Source organism: Alligator sinensis, unplaced genomic scaffold (assembly GCF_000455745.1).
Source record: "Alligator sinensis unplaced genomic scaffold, ASM45574v1 scaffold753_1, whole genome shotgun sequence".
NCBI lineage: Eukaryota > Metazoa > Chordata > Crocodylia > Alligatoridae > Alligator > Alligator sinensis.
In genome coordinates, this window is record NW_005842625.1 from 869848 (window position 1) to 884941 (window position 15094).

Below are 15094 nucleotides of genomic sequence, written 5' to 3' on the forward strand. Positions count from 1 at the left end.
CGCTGCCGGCCGGGGCGGGGCTTCCTGTGCCTGCTCAGGACAACTCCGCACAGACTGCGAGTGGCTGTCGCAGGGAGTGCTGGCCATGTTGCGGGGGAGGGGCTGCTTTGCCCCATGCTCAGCACCAGCTTGTTCCCTGCTGGCGAGCAGGGGGTCAGGGCTGCACGCTGCCCCCACATCTGTACCGCAGGGCTGGGGAGCACTGGGAGTGTGCGTGTGCATGGGGCCCACACTGGTGTCCCAGGCCCAGAGCAGGGAGGCAGGAGTACAGGGTCCTACCTGGCAGGGGCGCTATGGGGCCAAGGCAGCAGCAGGGGCTCTTTGGAGCTGGGCCAGCTCCCCCCTCTCCCTGCTGGTGCAACCCAACCTGGCTCCACAGACCCCTGCCAGCCTGCACCCCAGGTCTAGGCCCCACCGGTGCTGGCCCTGAGACATTGGAACATTGGTCCCAAGATGGTGACCAGGGGGCGGGGCACCTGTCAAGCGGCAGGGATACCCATGTGGCCCTCGACAGCCTGCCAAAACTGGGTAAGCAGCCCTCCACCTGAAATAATCGTCCGCCCCTGACATAGAGGTTAATAGCGTATTCCTGCTAGAGCTAGTGGAGTTACTCAAAAGACAATCAGTGCTAAGGATGCCTGTTTTGAATCTTGCTGTTGCACATGGCTAGTAGCCCAAATGCTACAGAATGCCTACTTCTCACATTTCTATATAGGCAACCCCCGCTTAGCACTCTTAATTGGTTCCTGAAAAACCAAGTGTTAAGTGAAATGAGCATTAAGTGAAACTGAAAGTATTTGATGACCCAAGATGGCAACTGCAAGTGCTATAAGGAAACTCACTAAGTGCTAAGTGAGATCTGATATCAATTTAAAATGAGCATTATAGTGAAATTAGCTCTAAGCGAAACAGCTTTAAGCGGGGGCTGCCTATACCCTGATCTGGTGATGTGGGTGAGTGGCTAGAAGCCCAGTGGTCAAAAGTTTGAGGCCGTAGCAGAAGTGCTCGTGGCATGGCCCTGTCAGAGTCCAATGAATGTGCAAATTCTGTTAAATACCTTGTCACACAAAAAGGAAAGGAAGGCTTATTCCTATTTACCTAAGGAAGTTTGAAGTTCAGCTACTTTTAAGCAATCTAAAAAGGTCAGAATCTTTTATCACAGGGAAAAACTTACATATTTGCAAGTTTGTATTTTTAACCCTGTCATAATTTAAAATTACTGAAGATTTTATTCAGACTGAAGATAACTGATTTTATTTCAAATCTCCAAACAGTTTCACCTGAGGGAAGGCACCAAACATGGAGAGTTTTATCTCAGAAGCTAAACATTTCAGAATATGTGAAAACGTAGGTTTAAAATGGGAATAGTAAAATAACCTTATCTATGTTGGTTGGGGGTAATATGTGCCAGTAGATAAGCAGGACAGGCCACCTGGTCATGGGCATCAGTTAGAAATGCTTATCACCTTCAAAATTAATGAAGCCTGTTACCCTAGTAAGATCATGACTAATAAGTAAATTGTTCCAAGTCTTTCATGTTTAACAAGTATACAACATTCAGTTCAGAGGAGTGAGCAAATATTAGAGAGAAAAAGGAAATATTAGAGGAGAAAAGACTGTATACTGGGCACACTGTGTAAATACAGCAAAGCAAATATATCTAGCTCTTTCAATCAGTGCTGCGCCTGAATTCATGTTTGAAAGACATTGTGTTGTCCACTCCCAGACACTCGCCACAGCAAAAATTACTCTTCTTTGTTACCTGTTTTTCAAATGCTTACAGCTATGCAAATAGAGTGCTTTTACATAGAAGTCCTACAAAGACTTTAACTTTATTTTTAATTCCTTATTCTCATAACTATCATATATCACTTTTTGTCTCTGCTACCCAACTGATAAAATCCACCTTTGGAAGACAACAGCTGTAACAAGAGAAGGAAGACTGGCTTCTCTTGCCAACACACAGAGCCTAAAATTCAGAGATCCTTGTAGTAAGAATTTTGAATAGGTTAATTTTATTGCATCTAACCAACCTCCCCTCCATGATACTAACTATAGTGCTCCTGGCCATACCTCTAGCCATGGACGACTGGTGCCACTTTAGTCAAGAGGGACATTTTCCTCCCACCCCCACCGTGCGACCAGTCAGTGACTGGGGGTGGGGGTGGGGGTGTCCCCTTGTGGCCAATCACTCCAGCTGGGAAGCAGCCATGGCGCTCCTGCTCCTTGGCTGGCGCTCACAGGGTGGGCACTGGCGCTCTCACCTGCCACTCCTGCCTGTTGCCTGAACGGGGAGCACAGCTTGTCAGGGGGTGCATGCGCATCCCCGTGTACCCCCTACACGTCCCCACTGCCTCTAGCACATCAATTGTGCAAATAAGATTCAAACCAGTCTTGCAAGTCATTGACAATAAATTATTCTGGTGTTATCCTTGTAAGCCCAGCTCCATTAAAGCAATTGCTAGAAAATCCTTTGGCATGTGTATATTCCAGCTTCTAAAAATAAGATGCGCAATCATGTATTTGCTTGAGGTTATTTAGTCACTAGAGCAGTACTTTGGTGATCATTTTACTAGAACAAGTCTCTGGAAAGGCTGTAAAATAGGAAGAGCTACTTTTCTTGTCAACAACACCAGAATGAAGGAAGTTTCTATAATGAATGTAAAAACATTTTTTTTTTTATGTGGCCCAAATAAAAGCTGTTTTCCATGGCAGGTTACAAGTTAAGGAACCCGGGAGTATTTCCAGCCTTGTGTCTAGTTTAGCCTATGAAAGTAGCAAACACATCCTTTTAGTTATGCTCATAAGTAGAATGCAACCTCCCTGGGAGTGTCCATATGAGCAGGAACATGCACTTTGTGGTGCCTCAAAGGTATTTAAGGCACTGCAAACTGCATGTGGTGCATGTCAAAAGGTTCTCTGTGCTGCATATTTGCAGCACGGAACCAAAATTAGATACCAGGAAATCCTGATACCTAAAAAAATGAGTAAAAAAAGTGGGGCAGCACCCGTGGTTGCAGTGCGCACCACCTAAAGCCAGAGCCTAGCTGGCAGAGCCATGCTCTGGCTGCCGGCCAGGCTCCATGTGCCCTTGAATCATCAGCGCTGCAGCCCCAGGAGGCCCCCAGGATCCCACGTAAGGCTGCAGGAGCCAACCCAGGTGCTGGCCCCAGCCTCCCCTATCCCACCTGGGGCAATCTGCTGTGTGCCAGAGCACACATGCAGGGATGTTTCCTGAGGACAAGTAGGAGTAGCACACTGCTGTGGCACTGCTGTTTGTTCCCAGGGAAATGCATGTGTGCACTTATCGGGATGCACCCCCTGAGAACAGGTTAAGTGCTTCACATCCTTCTTTAACTGTTTCATTTCTGTCACACCCCCCCCAGCGGTGCCTGCATTCTGTACAAAATTGGGCCTTTCAGCATAGGCTACAGCCAACATTTATCAGATAGCGGGTACAATAAAGATGGGTCCAAACCAATACCCTGTGAATTGTGGAGTTCTTACATGTGGAAACCTAAAGCCCTGGATGTAATAAACCCTACATTTCTAGCTACGATCCCAAAAACTGATTCAAAATGTTATGGCTTAAGGCTCTTATTCTCAAAAACAATATAATTTGGCCAGTGTGCTTTGGGGAGGGTAGACCATCACATTTCTAACATTATAGTGGCCTGTTTGCAATATTGAATAGCATTATTTATACCAGCTCCATAATACTGTGTCCCTATATTAAAATAAAATAAAAAGTCTTCAGACTGTCACTATGGGACTTATCTTTTTAATGTTCTGGTAGGGGTTTGTTAATATTGCTGAAGCCACAATAGGCCTTTTGGTATTTAATCTAATATCTTGAACATGAAAGTGCTTCTTATTAAAGCCCATATGTAAAACACTTCTGTTGGACCAAACCTTGATTATGTAAGCCATGTACCTGACCCACTGACTAGTCCCCCAGGGAAATAAAGCATATTTTTTATTATCTTCTGTGACATGTTTTCTTTTAAAAACTAAAACTAGAAGTCTGGGTTTATGTGAACAAAAGGCAGGAAATCCAGAGTTACAGTCTCAGTCCATTAAACTTTATTTCTTTGACAACAGCATAAGTTAGATGACTATCGCCTTGTAAGTCTGAAGGGAACTTGAAAGACTTGAAATATTTTAAATACACTCTTTGAACCACCTCTATTTGATAGCTGAGTAGCAACTTAAAACAGAGTCACTCTTATTTATTAAAGATGACTTGTGAAGTATCCTTACAGCTCTCCGAATAACCTGACCCTAGAGTTATTTGTTGAAGGTCTCAAATAGCATGTGGCAGAAATTTAGTTTTTTTAAATAATTTTATACCTACTGGGATAAGAATTTAAAACAGCTCTCTAAGATCCAGCTCTCTAAGATCATGAAGTGCAGTCATTTTAAAGAATTAGTGAACATTGTAGTAGGGTGGAGTGATGTTGTAGCTGTGATGGTCTAGGACATACATGAGAGACAGGGGTTTTTTTGGTGATATCTTTAATTCTACACATGTAGTGCCAGAGCTACAGCTGGTGCAATTCAATCTAGTTGCATTTAATTCAGTGAAGTTATACCCATTTACATTGGCCAAAGATTTGTGCCAAATCCTGTGTGTGCTCTCTCTCTGAACATCTAATCTTAAGTGTCCACTCAGTGGACAGGCAAAAGCATTGGCAATGCGTAGGGGGTACACACAGGTGCCTATGCACTCCCTGGAAGCGCCAGGTGCGAAACCAGAAGTGCACTTCCAGTTTTGCTACTGGCTCGGCAATTGACCGTGGAGGGACTCCCCCCAAATCAGTAGCCCATGGGTAAAAGCTTAGCAACTGGCCTTTCAATGAAAGTGAAACAAATTTGTACTTTGGGGCTCTTTAGATAAGAGTGGGTTCAATAATGGTGGTTCCTTTGAGATGTTTCATTATGTGTTTTTGCTGAAACCCATCTTCATAAGCTGGAAAGGAGTTTCAGGCAACTGTACTATCATAGACTGATGCACGGGGGGAAATTAGGGAAGTCTAAATTGCCTATTTCTTTGACTGTCCCTCTGTCCCAGTGTTAGTTGTAGCCAATTGTAGAGTATAACTCAGTATAGTACAAAAGCTCAGCAAGTCTCTTTTAAACATCTCAGGATTGAAATTGACCCCACTGCAGGAGGTAGCTGGGAACACATTGGGACATGGTGAAGGCTGGTCACTTGCTCTGTGAGCTATGAGTTCAGATGCAAGTGTGGTGAGTTGGGGGGTAAAGCTGAATGTCCAGTCTGCATGGAGACCAGCTGTGGAAGGAAAGGGTCAGAGATGAGAAACCAAATGAATGACAACATATAGCCTGGATGTAATCACCCGGGCTTGCTCGAATAGCAGGGAGCCAGAAATACCTCTGTGCTGTAGGGTTTAGATCTCTGTTCCAGATTTTCCATTTGGACCCATCCCTTTTTGACTAGTTCAAAGGCAATCAGGTTCTTTCTAAACTAGGCACTTTCTTTATCAGTGAAAGAAAAATATCATATTACTTTGCAGTGATTGACCTTAAGAAAGTTCCTTGTGTAGTAGTAAGGGTTAACATCTGGCCCTTCGCAGCATGCTTATAGGCTCGGTAGTGCTATGCTTGCTAGCACCACTGCTGAAAGAGACTTGGGGGTCATGATTGACCACTGGATGAACACGAGCCACCAATGCAATTTTGCAGCTGGTAAAGCTAACCAAACTCTGGCTTGCATCCATAGATGCGTCTCAAGTAAATCTCAGGATGTCATCCTCCCACTGTATTCGGCCTTGGTGAGGCTGTAGCTGGACTACGGCATCCAATTCTGGGCTCCTCAATTCAAGAAGGATGTCAAGAAACTTGAGAGAGTCCAGAGGAGAGCCACATGCATGATCAGAGGGCAAGAGAATAGGCCTTATGAAGAGAGGCTGAGAGCCATGGGACTCTTCAGCCTGGAAAAGTGCAGGCTCAGGGGGGACCTGGTGTCTGCCTATAAGTATATAAGGGGTGTACACCAGGATCTGGGAGAACATCTCTTCACCAGAGCACCCCAAGGTAAAACAAGGACCAATGGTCATAAACTCCTCCAAGACCGTTTCAGGCTGGACATAAGAAAAAATTTCTTTACTGTCCGAGCTCCCAAGACCTGGAACAGACTCCCTTCAGAAGTGGGGCAGGCACCGCACCTACTCTGGACTCATTCAAGAAGCGTCTGGGGCAGGGACTGGACTTGATGATCTTCAAGATCCCTTCCAGCCCTAACGTCTATGAATCTTTCCTGGGGGCTGACATGATGACATCAACACAAAGTTGTCAGCCATCTGTGTGTGTGCGTGTGCGTGTGTGTTAGATGTTGCAATAAAGCCCTTTTGAGAGCAAGAAGGCTCTCTGCCTTTTTATGAGCTATGAGAGAGCACACCTTGCGGGTTTTATATTAAACATGGGTGCAGTACATTGAGCAAATATTAAAATCACACAGGTAGCAAAGATAGATCATTGCAGATTTAGCATTAATTTCAATTAGTAAACCATTAATCTAACAGGATAGCGCTTAGAACAATACACAGGTGTGACTAGGTAGTGATTTTTATTTATTTATTTATTTTTACACTGTGGCTAAAGTCACTAAATGGTAAAATCAATATACTGTAATTCCATGTTTATAAGGATCCTGGAATTCAGAAAAGCAGATTTTGACTCCCTCAGGGAACGGGGGCAGGATCCCCTGGGAGGCCAGTCTGAAGGGGGAAAGGAGTCCAGAAGAGCTGGTTGTATTTTAAAGAAACCTTACTGAGGGCGCAGGAACAAACCATCCTGAAGTGCAGGAAGAATAGCAAATGTGGCAAGGGGCCAGCTTGGCTTAGCAGAGAACTGTTTGTTGAGCTTAAATACAAGAAGTGCAAGCTTGGACAAACAACTTGGGAGGAGTATAAGAATATTGCTCACACATGCAGGGATGACATCAGGAAGGCCAAATGCAACTGGAGTTGCAGCTAGCCAGGGACATGAAGGGTAACAAGAAGGGTTTCTACAAGTATGTTAGCAACAAGAGGAAGGTCAGGGAAAGTGTGGGTCCCTTACTGAGTGGGGGAGGCAACCTAGGGACAGATGATGAGGAAAAGGCTGAAGTACTTAATGAGTTTTTTAACCTTGGTCTTCACAGGCAAGGTCAGCTCCCAGACAAGTGCACCGGGTAGCACAGTTTGGGGGAGAAGGTCAGCAGCCCTCAGTGGTGAAAGAGCAGGTTAGAGACTATTTAGCAAAGCTGAACATGTACAAGTCCATGGGGCTGGATGCAATGCATCCGAGGATGCTGACGGAGTTGGCTGATGTGATTGCAGAGCTGCTGGCCATTATCTATGAAAACTCATGGCGATTGGGGGGAGGTCCCAGAAGACTGGAAAAGGGCAAATATAGTGCCCATCTTTAAGAAAAGGAAGGAGGAGGATCCAGGGAACTACAGACCAGTCAGCCTTACCTTAGTCCATGGAAAAATCATGGAGCAGGTCCTCAAAGAATCCATTTCTAAGCACTTGGAGAAGAAGCAGCTTATTAGGAACAGTCAGCATGGGTTCACCATAGGCAGGTCATGCCTGATTGCCTTCTATGATGAAATAACTGGCTCTGTGGATACAGGGAAAACAGTGGATATAATACAGGCAGTCCTCAGACTTATGACACAATTGGTTCCTGAAAACCTTTCCTCTTAAGTCGAAATGTTGTAACTCGGAACCAATTTTCCCATAAGAAACAATGTTATAAATGAGGGATTGGTTCCTGAACCAAGGTCCGATACCCTATTTTCACCAAAAATACCCCAGAATTTTGTACTCAATCAATTATAGATGAGGAATATGGGTACATTAATGTATTTATATTGTAAATAGCAATGATATTGATTTGGAAGGACTTCTTTGAGGTGACTTTGCTGGACTTTTTGGAGGACAATTGGCTGGAGTCTTCTCAGGAGTCTCGGCTGCTGGTTTTTCTGGAGTCTTGTCTGCTTTCTTAAAGAAAGTGTCCAAGGAAGTTTGGACAGATGTTCTCCAGGGAGATGAGCAACGCAGCGAACGTGTTTGCTGGTGTGACATTGCATTGGATTGAGCATTATAAAGTCGAAACTGACATCATAAAGTTGAAACAAGGTGTCAAATTATAAATGTTGTAAGTGCGAAATGTTGTAACTCGAAATGTTGTAAGTCGGACTGCCTGTATACCTTAACTTTAGCAAGGCTTTTGATACCGTGTCCCACAGCAGTCAGTATCAAGTGGAGTGCCCCAAGGGTCAGTCCAGGGGGCCAGTTTTGTTCAATATTTTCATTAATGATCTGGAAGATCGGATGGTTTGCACCCTCAGCAAGTTTGTGGATTACATGGAGCTGGGAGGAGTAGTAGATACATTGGAGGATAGGGCTAGGATTCAAAGTAACCTAGACAAATTGGAGAATTGGGCAGAAAGAAAACTCATGAGATTCAATAAGGACAAGCGTAAAGTCTCACACTTACATCAGAAGAATCCCATGTACCACTCTAGGCTGGGGGCTGACTGGCTAAGCAGCAGCTCTGCAGAAAAGGGCTTGGGGGTTACAGTGGACAATAAGATGGATATGAGTCATTAGTGTTCCCTTGTTGCCAAGAAGGCCAACAGCATACTGGGTTGTGTTAGGAAGAGCATTGCCAGCAGATTGAGCGAAGTAATTATTCCACCCTATTCTGCACTGGTGAGGCCACATCTGGAATACTGTGTCCCATGTTGGCCCCCCGCTACAAAAAGGATGTGAACAAGTTGGAGAGGGTCCAGCAGAGGGCAATGAAAATTGTTCAGGGGCTGGGGCACATGACTTACGAGGGAAGCCAGAGGGAACTGGGTTTATTTAATCTGCAGAAGAGAAGACTGAGAGGGGATTTAATAGCAGCTTTTAACTACTTGAAGGGTGGTTCCAAAGAGAACGGAGCTAGACTATTCTCAGTGGTGACACATGACAGAACAAGGAGCAGTGGTTTCAAATTGCAGCAAGGGAGGTTTATGTTGGATATTAAGAAAATCTTTCTCACTAGGAGGGTGGTGAAGCACTAGAACAGGTTATCTGGAGAACTGGTGGAGTCTCCTTCCTTTGAGGCTTTTAAGATCCGGCTCGACAAAATCCTGGCTGGAATGATCTAGTCAGGGATGGTCCTGCTTTGAGCAGGGGTTTGGACTAGATGACCTCCTGAGGTCCCTTCCAACACTAATTTTCTATGATCCTCGTATAAACTCCAGATCAGACTGGCTTCTTTCAAGATTAAAAAATGTCATATCACCATCACCAAACACAAACTTGGATCCAGGAATCAGGCTAGGCTTTCTTCCACATTCACCAGCAAGAGTAGAGAACCTGCACCAGCACTTGTCTCTCAGTGTTGTGGATGAGGTATGAGATGGAAAGAATCGTGTGCTGCCACAGTGAGGTTAGCTTTGCAGGACTAATAAACAGTGGAAACTTGCTTATTTCTATTAACAAAATCTATGTACTTAAAAAGACAGAGTGAACAGATACACATTTTATATGGTTACTTTTCTGATTATGACTGCAAAAATATTTCAAATAGGTATTCTTTGGTGCCCATTTTTTTTCATATGAACTTTCTAGAAAACTAAGGCTAAATTTTTACTTAATTGTTTAAAAGCTAACTTCTAATCAACATTGGTCACTAAATAATTCACCTTGACAGCTGTTAGTGGTTCTCCCTAAACATTTTTCTGCTTAGATAGTGAGGAAATGCATGTCTAATATCTTCACTAAATCATGAGTAGAAAGCTTTGCAAACTGGTTAAAGTTGTCTTTACCAGATTCCAAAAGGGAGGATGTTCACATTTTAACTTCTGTTACTCTGATAACTATTGATTTATCATTATTTCTAGTGCCTTGCAACCCTAATACAGACCAGTGCCCCATTGGGCAAGGTGCCATACACAACAGTTAAAAAAAGAGACAAGTTGTGACCCTTAATATTTATCTAAAACTGTGGTGTTCATTCTTTGGCCCCATGAGCCAAATGAGTGGTGCAGGGCTGATTCACAGGCCGGATCATACACCACACCCCAGGATCCAGCCTGTGCTGCCCCTGGCCACCCTGCATTCGGGGACAGGGCCCTGGAACTCTGCGCTGCCTCTGTCTGGCCCCATGTGCCAGGACCAGGGCTCTGGGACCCCACATCACCTCCTCCCAGTGCTGTATGTGGGAATTGGAGCCTTAGGAACCTGTGCCACTTCTGTCCAGCCCCACAAGCTGGAATTGGGTCCTGCACTGTCCTGTGCAGTGAATCTAGTGTGCAGGCCATGATCCACAGGGCTGCCCACAGGGTGTGGGGAGCCCTGCAGACCAGATGACAAGGCACTGGGGATTGTATCTGGCCTTCAGGCGGTGAGTTGGGCACCCCGATCTAAAATACACAGTATTATAACTGGGGCAGGGTGAGGGGGACACCTGTCCTGACCCAGCTTATGAGTGGGTGCCAGAATCCCCCATGCTGGGAACCTTTGCAGCAGCAAGGGAAGCCCTATACTGCTCCTGCCTGGCCATAAGTGCCAGAGAGGGCAGCAGTGCTGCACCCAACAGTGCACTGGGTGGCAGGGGGTTAATGTGGTAAGCAGAATGGTGCTCCTCAAGTCTCAGGGAGCCTTTGCCAGAGCAGGCATAGCCTGCAAATGGGGCACCAGGATGTGCTCTGAGGAAACGTGGCCAGGGGAGAACTGATGATAAGCAGCAGTAAGACTCATAGCATTAGGTCAGGAAGGTAAGACCCAATGTGGTCTTCCCTTTACCCAATGTGGTTGGCAAACCCTCACTGACCCCCCCGCCCACCCACACGCACACACCTAGCCCTGAATATTCAGTGTGCTCCTTTCACCACTGGACATGTAGCATGAGTTTCAGTCTCCCTGAGGGAAATAGGAACGAGTGATGTAACTAGTATTCTCCTAAATGCTAGGAAAGATTTCACATTGGGAATTCTTGTAAAAGATGTAACGGTGTGTTTGGTGTCTTAGGGGGTCAGATCCATAAACAGCTAAAATAAGACTCAGAAGTGGCTCTGTGCCGACTGAATGGCTCCAACATGGCCATCCTCTGTGTTATGCAAATTCCAGCTGCTGATGCACAATTTTTAATGGGTCAGGTTCTACTTCAGTGGTTGTAACAACCTGTCCTCCACCAGAGAGCGTGTGTTGGGGTGGGGGATCCACTGTTTTCCCAGTATTCAGTCTTTCTTTTCATTACTAGTAGACTGTGTCAAGTCTCATGTGGCTACAAGTACTTTTAAATTGGCAACACCAGGGCTACTGCTCTTTCCCCTCCTCAAACCTAGCACTATATACATCACAGAAGGCCAGTAGAAGAAGGGGAAGCAGAAGACATGGGAGCCAGTAGCAAGGGTGTATATATAAAGAGGGAGATTTAAAATTCCAAGCCCAAGGCTCTTTTCCTGTTATATCAAGAGCCATAGTCCTTACCCCATCCCCCTGCTGCTACAGGTACTCACTCACTCATTTTTTTTTTATTCTCTGAAAGAGCTCGTTTCAGGAAAAAAATGTCTGTTACAGTAGTGCTTGGATGGCAACAACATGCACAGGCTCTGAATATATACAATACTAAGAGACTCATGTTGGTAGCATAGGTTCCCTTACCCCTCTGACCAGCTTTGTGTGGGGATCTCTCTTTCATCTTTTTCTTCTTTTTTTTTGTTGCTGCCTTTATGCCTTGCTAAATTCAGACCAACACATCATATAATCCCTTTTATAAATTGCCTAAATTTTTCTTTAATAAACTTTTAACCTCTGCTACCACTGTTGGAAAGAAGTTCCAGAGCCTCAGTCCTCTACTGGTGGGTTAACTTTTTCTAATTCATGGCCTAAAAATACCCAGTGCTTCTGAAGGAGGCTGACTCATGTAGCAGAAGGGGAGGGTAGGGGCAACCAGCAAAGATCAGAAACACAGGAAATACCCATAGCAGAACATAGGCATAGCTACACCTAAATCATCCCCTCTTCTTGAACACCTCCAGTGACAGTGAGTCCACAACTTCCCTAGGCAGTTTATTAAACTGCTTCACTATTCTAACAGTGAAGAAGTTTTTCCTGATATTCCTCCTAACCCTAATTTGCTGCAACTTCAAGCCATTAGTCCACATCCTGTTCTCTGCAGCAACAGAGAAAAGGTATTTTTCCTTTTCTTTGTGGCAGCCCTTCAAGTATTTGAAGACTGCTATTTAAAGACTCCTCTTAAGCACCTTTTTAACAAGCAGAACATGCCTAGCTCCTTCAGCCCTTCCTCATATGTACAGGTCTACCCAACTCAAGGAGACAGCTGACTGATTTTTCGGGCAGATTGTGGGGCCAGCCACCATTTTCATGGGCTTATTGTGGTGGGCTCCCCCTGTAGACTTTGGATGTAGGACCCAGTTGCCTTGTTCAGAGGTGGAGGGGGGGAACCCACGGGGGAACCCACCCTCAGACTGACCATAACCTTTGCATTCAACAATAGGCAAATTTATTGATACATAGTGATAACAAAAGAGAAGCAGTACAAATAATCAAGCAATTCTATAGCTACTAATCTTAGGGCTGTCATCAGAGTCAAGAAACATCTGGCCAGAACACAGGGTTCACTCTGGGGCCCTTTCTTAGCTGTCAGATGTCAGCGTATCAGCAGCCTGGAGGTGGGATGCTGAGGCTCCCCTTGGGATGGATGAGATGGGCTGGTGGTGTTCCCTCTGTCCATGGTGGCCTTGGGGACCTCTCCTTGGGGAAGGGGATAGGGACCCCTCTCAAGGACCATCTCGGGCAGGAGGACGGGGAAGAGGAGGACCCCAGGCCCTTTTTTACTTTCAAGTCTCTGCTTTTGTATTCTCCTTCTCTCCTGGTGACTCTTCATCTGTGGGCATTGCTGATTGGTTTCTCTGTGTTTGTCATACTGTCCACATTCTGTTTCGTCCACACATTTCAAGCTCATCACATGCACACCCTTTCCAAGGCAGGAATTTCAGGCCCCTCTCTTTGGCTCTGTGAGCTGGTGCCACCTTATTTCATGTTATGGAACAGTCTGGTACATGCCCCCAGTTTCTCAGACTTTGTGTCCTTGTTTGTTAGACAGTATGTCTGCTTCTGAAGTTTGGGGAAACTGTGTGTGTGAGACCCAGGCTTTTAGAAATCAGTTAACCCCTGCTGCCCATCTTGAACCGTTCTAATCAGGGGCGATGCATAGGGGGTGCACCGGGATAGATGTGCACCCCCTGACAGGCCATACTCCCTGTTTAGCTGGAGGACAGGGGGGCAGGTGGGAGCACTAATGCTCACCCTGTGACTGCTGGCCAGGAAGTGGGGCCACCAGCAAAAGCAGCTGTGCTGCTTCCGGAAGTGGCCGCAGGATTGGCCACCGGGGGGACCCCACCCCCCCTTGGTCACCTTACTGGTGTCGGGGGGGCATGTGCCCCTCCGTGACTCAAGAGGCACCAGACACCCATGATTCTAATTACACACACATACACCCCTATAAGCCAATTCCCAAAAAGCAAACCTTTAAATACCATTTTCAAGCCATCACCTCCCACACCTCTGATTGGCTGAGGGGCCCTGTGGCTGCACCCACCTGCCACTAATTGGTGGAGATACCTGTCTGTCACATGGCCTTGCCTCATTCCATTGATTGGCTGAGAGGGCTGTCCGTCATGTGGCCTTGCCACTGATCAGTGGAGAGGGGAGAGATCACAAAACAGGCAGCCCTCTCACCCAGTCAGCAGCGAGGGGTGGGGCGGCAGCTATATTTCCTGCTTGCCTTCTGCCAGCAGGCCTCTTTGTGCTGGTCTACACAGCTGGGAGGACTGTTGGCTCCCACTGGGGAGCCAACATTTAATTTTTAGTAAGTTTTATTCTGTTTTTTTTATTTATTTTTCATGGATTTGGGGGATATTGCCTGATTTCATGATTTCCTTAAAATCTGCACAATCATGACTTGAGTAGGTCCCTACGCATATGACTTGCTTTTCATACCCTTTATCATCCTTGTCACCCAACTCTGGGCCTGCTCTAACTTTTCCATGTCCTTTTTAAAATGTGGAGCCCAGAACTGCTCACAGTACTTCAGATGAGGCCTAACCAGTGCCAAATTGAGAGGCATTATCACCTCTTACGTCTTGCACTTAATGCTTCTATTTATGCGTCTGAAAACTGCATCTGCCTTTTATGTGGCTGCATCACACTGCAGACTCATTCTGAATCCGTAGTCTACCAAGACTCCCAGAGGCCAGATGCCTAAGCTGGAGGTTCCTGAGAAGCCAATACAAAATTTGCTGTTGTGTATAGATGTATTAAAAATACAAATGATAAAAACTACATATTCCCAGCAGAGAAAAACAAGAAAAGTGTTATCAAATAAACAAGAGAAATTCAATTGAGCTAAGCTTTTAGGGGGAATTCTATGGACACTTTATACTGGCATTTTATTCTATGGGTACATAAAATATGGTGTGAAGCAGTCAATGGGTGCATCTACATGTGTAATTAATGGACACAAATAAACTTATTGCTCTGGAGTTTTTTGCTCCTGGGCACGCCATTTGAACATACACCTGGGAGGAAAAAACTCGGGAACAATTAGCTCTGGAGTTCATTTGTGTGCAGTACATGAAGCCTGGTGGGAGCAGTCTAGGCTGGCAGGGGACCCAGGGGATCAGCCTGTTAGCCCAGGGCTGCTCTGACCAGGTTCCACATGCTGCGGAAGGGCTGGCTGAGGCAGGAGGATGCTTCAGTGCAGGGGCTAGCCAGAAGGCAGCCCCTGCACTGAAGCACCCTCATGCCCCAGCCAGCCCTTTTACAGCACGTGGAGCCCCATTGGAGCATCCAGCCCAGGACTGCTCTGGCTGGGCTCCATGTGCTGTGGAGCAGCTGACTGGGGCACAAGGGTGCTTCAGTGTGGGGCTGCCTGCTGTTTAGCCCTGCGCTGAAGCACCCTCATGCCCCAGTGAGCCCTGTCACCATCTGTGCATGTGTTTAAGCACAGTAACTTTCTGCTCTGTCAGGTAGTACTTGTGTCTGATGGCACTATCCAACAGTGC

The 15094-nt window shown here is 45.9% G+C and overlaps 1 protein-coding gene across 2 annotated transcripts in view; it reads left to right on the forward strand.

Moving 5' to 3' along the window:
• CAPN8 (calpain 8) overlaps positions 1-15094 on the forward strand; it is a 51206-nt gene that overhangs the window by 4983 nt on the left and 31129 nt on the right. The window lies entirely within an intron of this gene.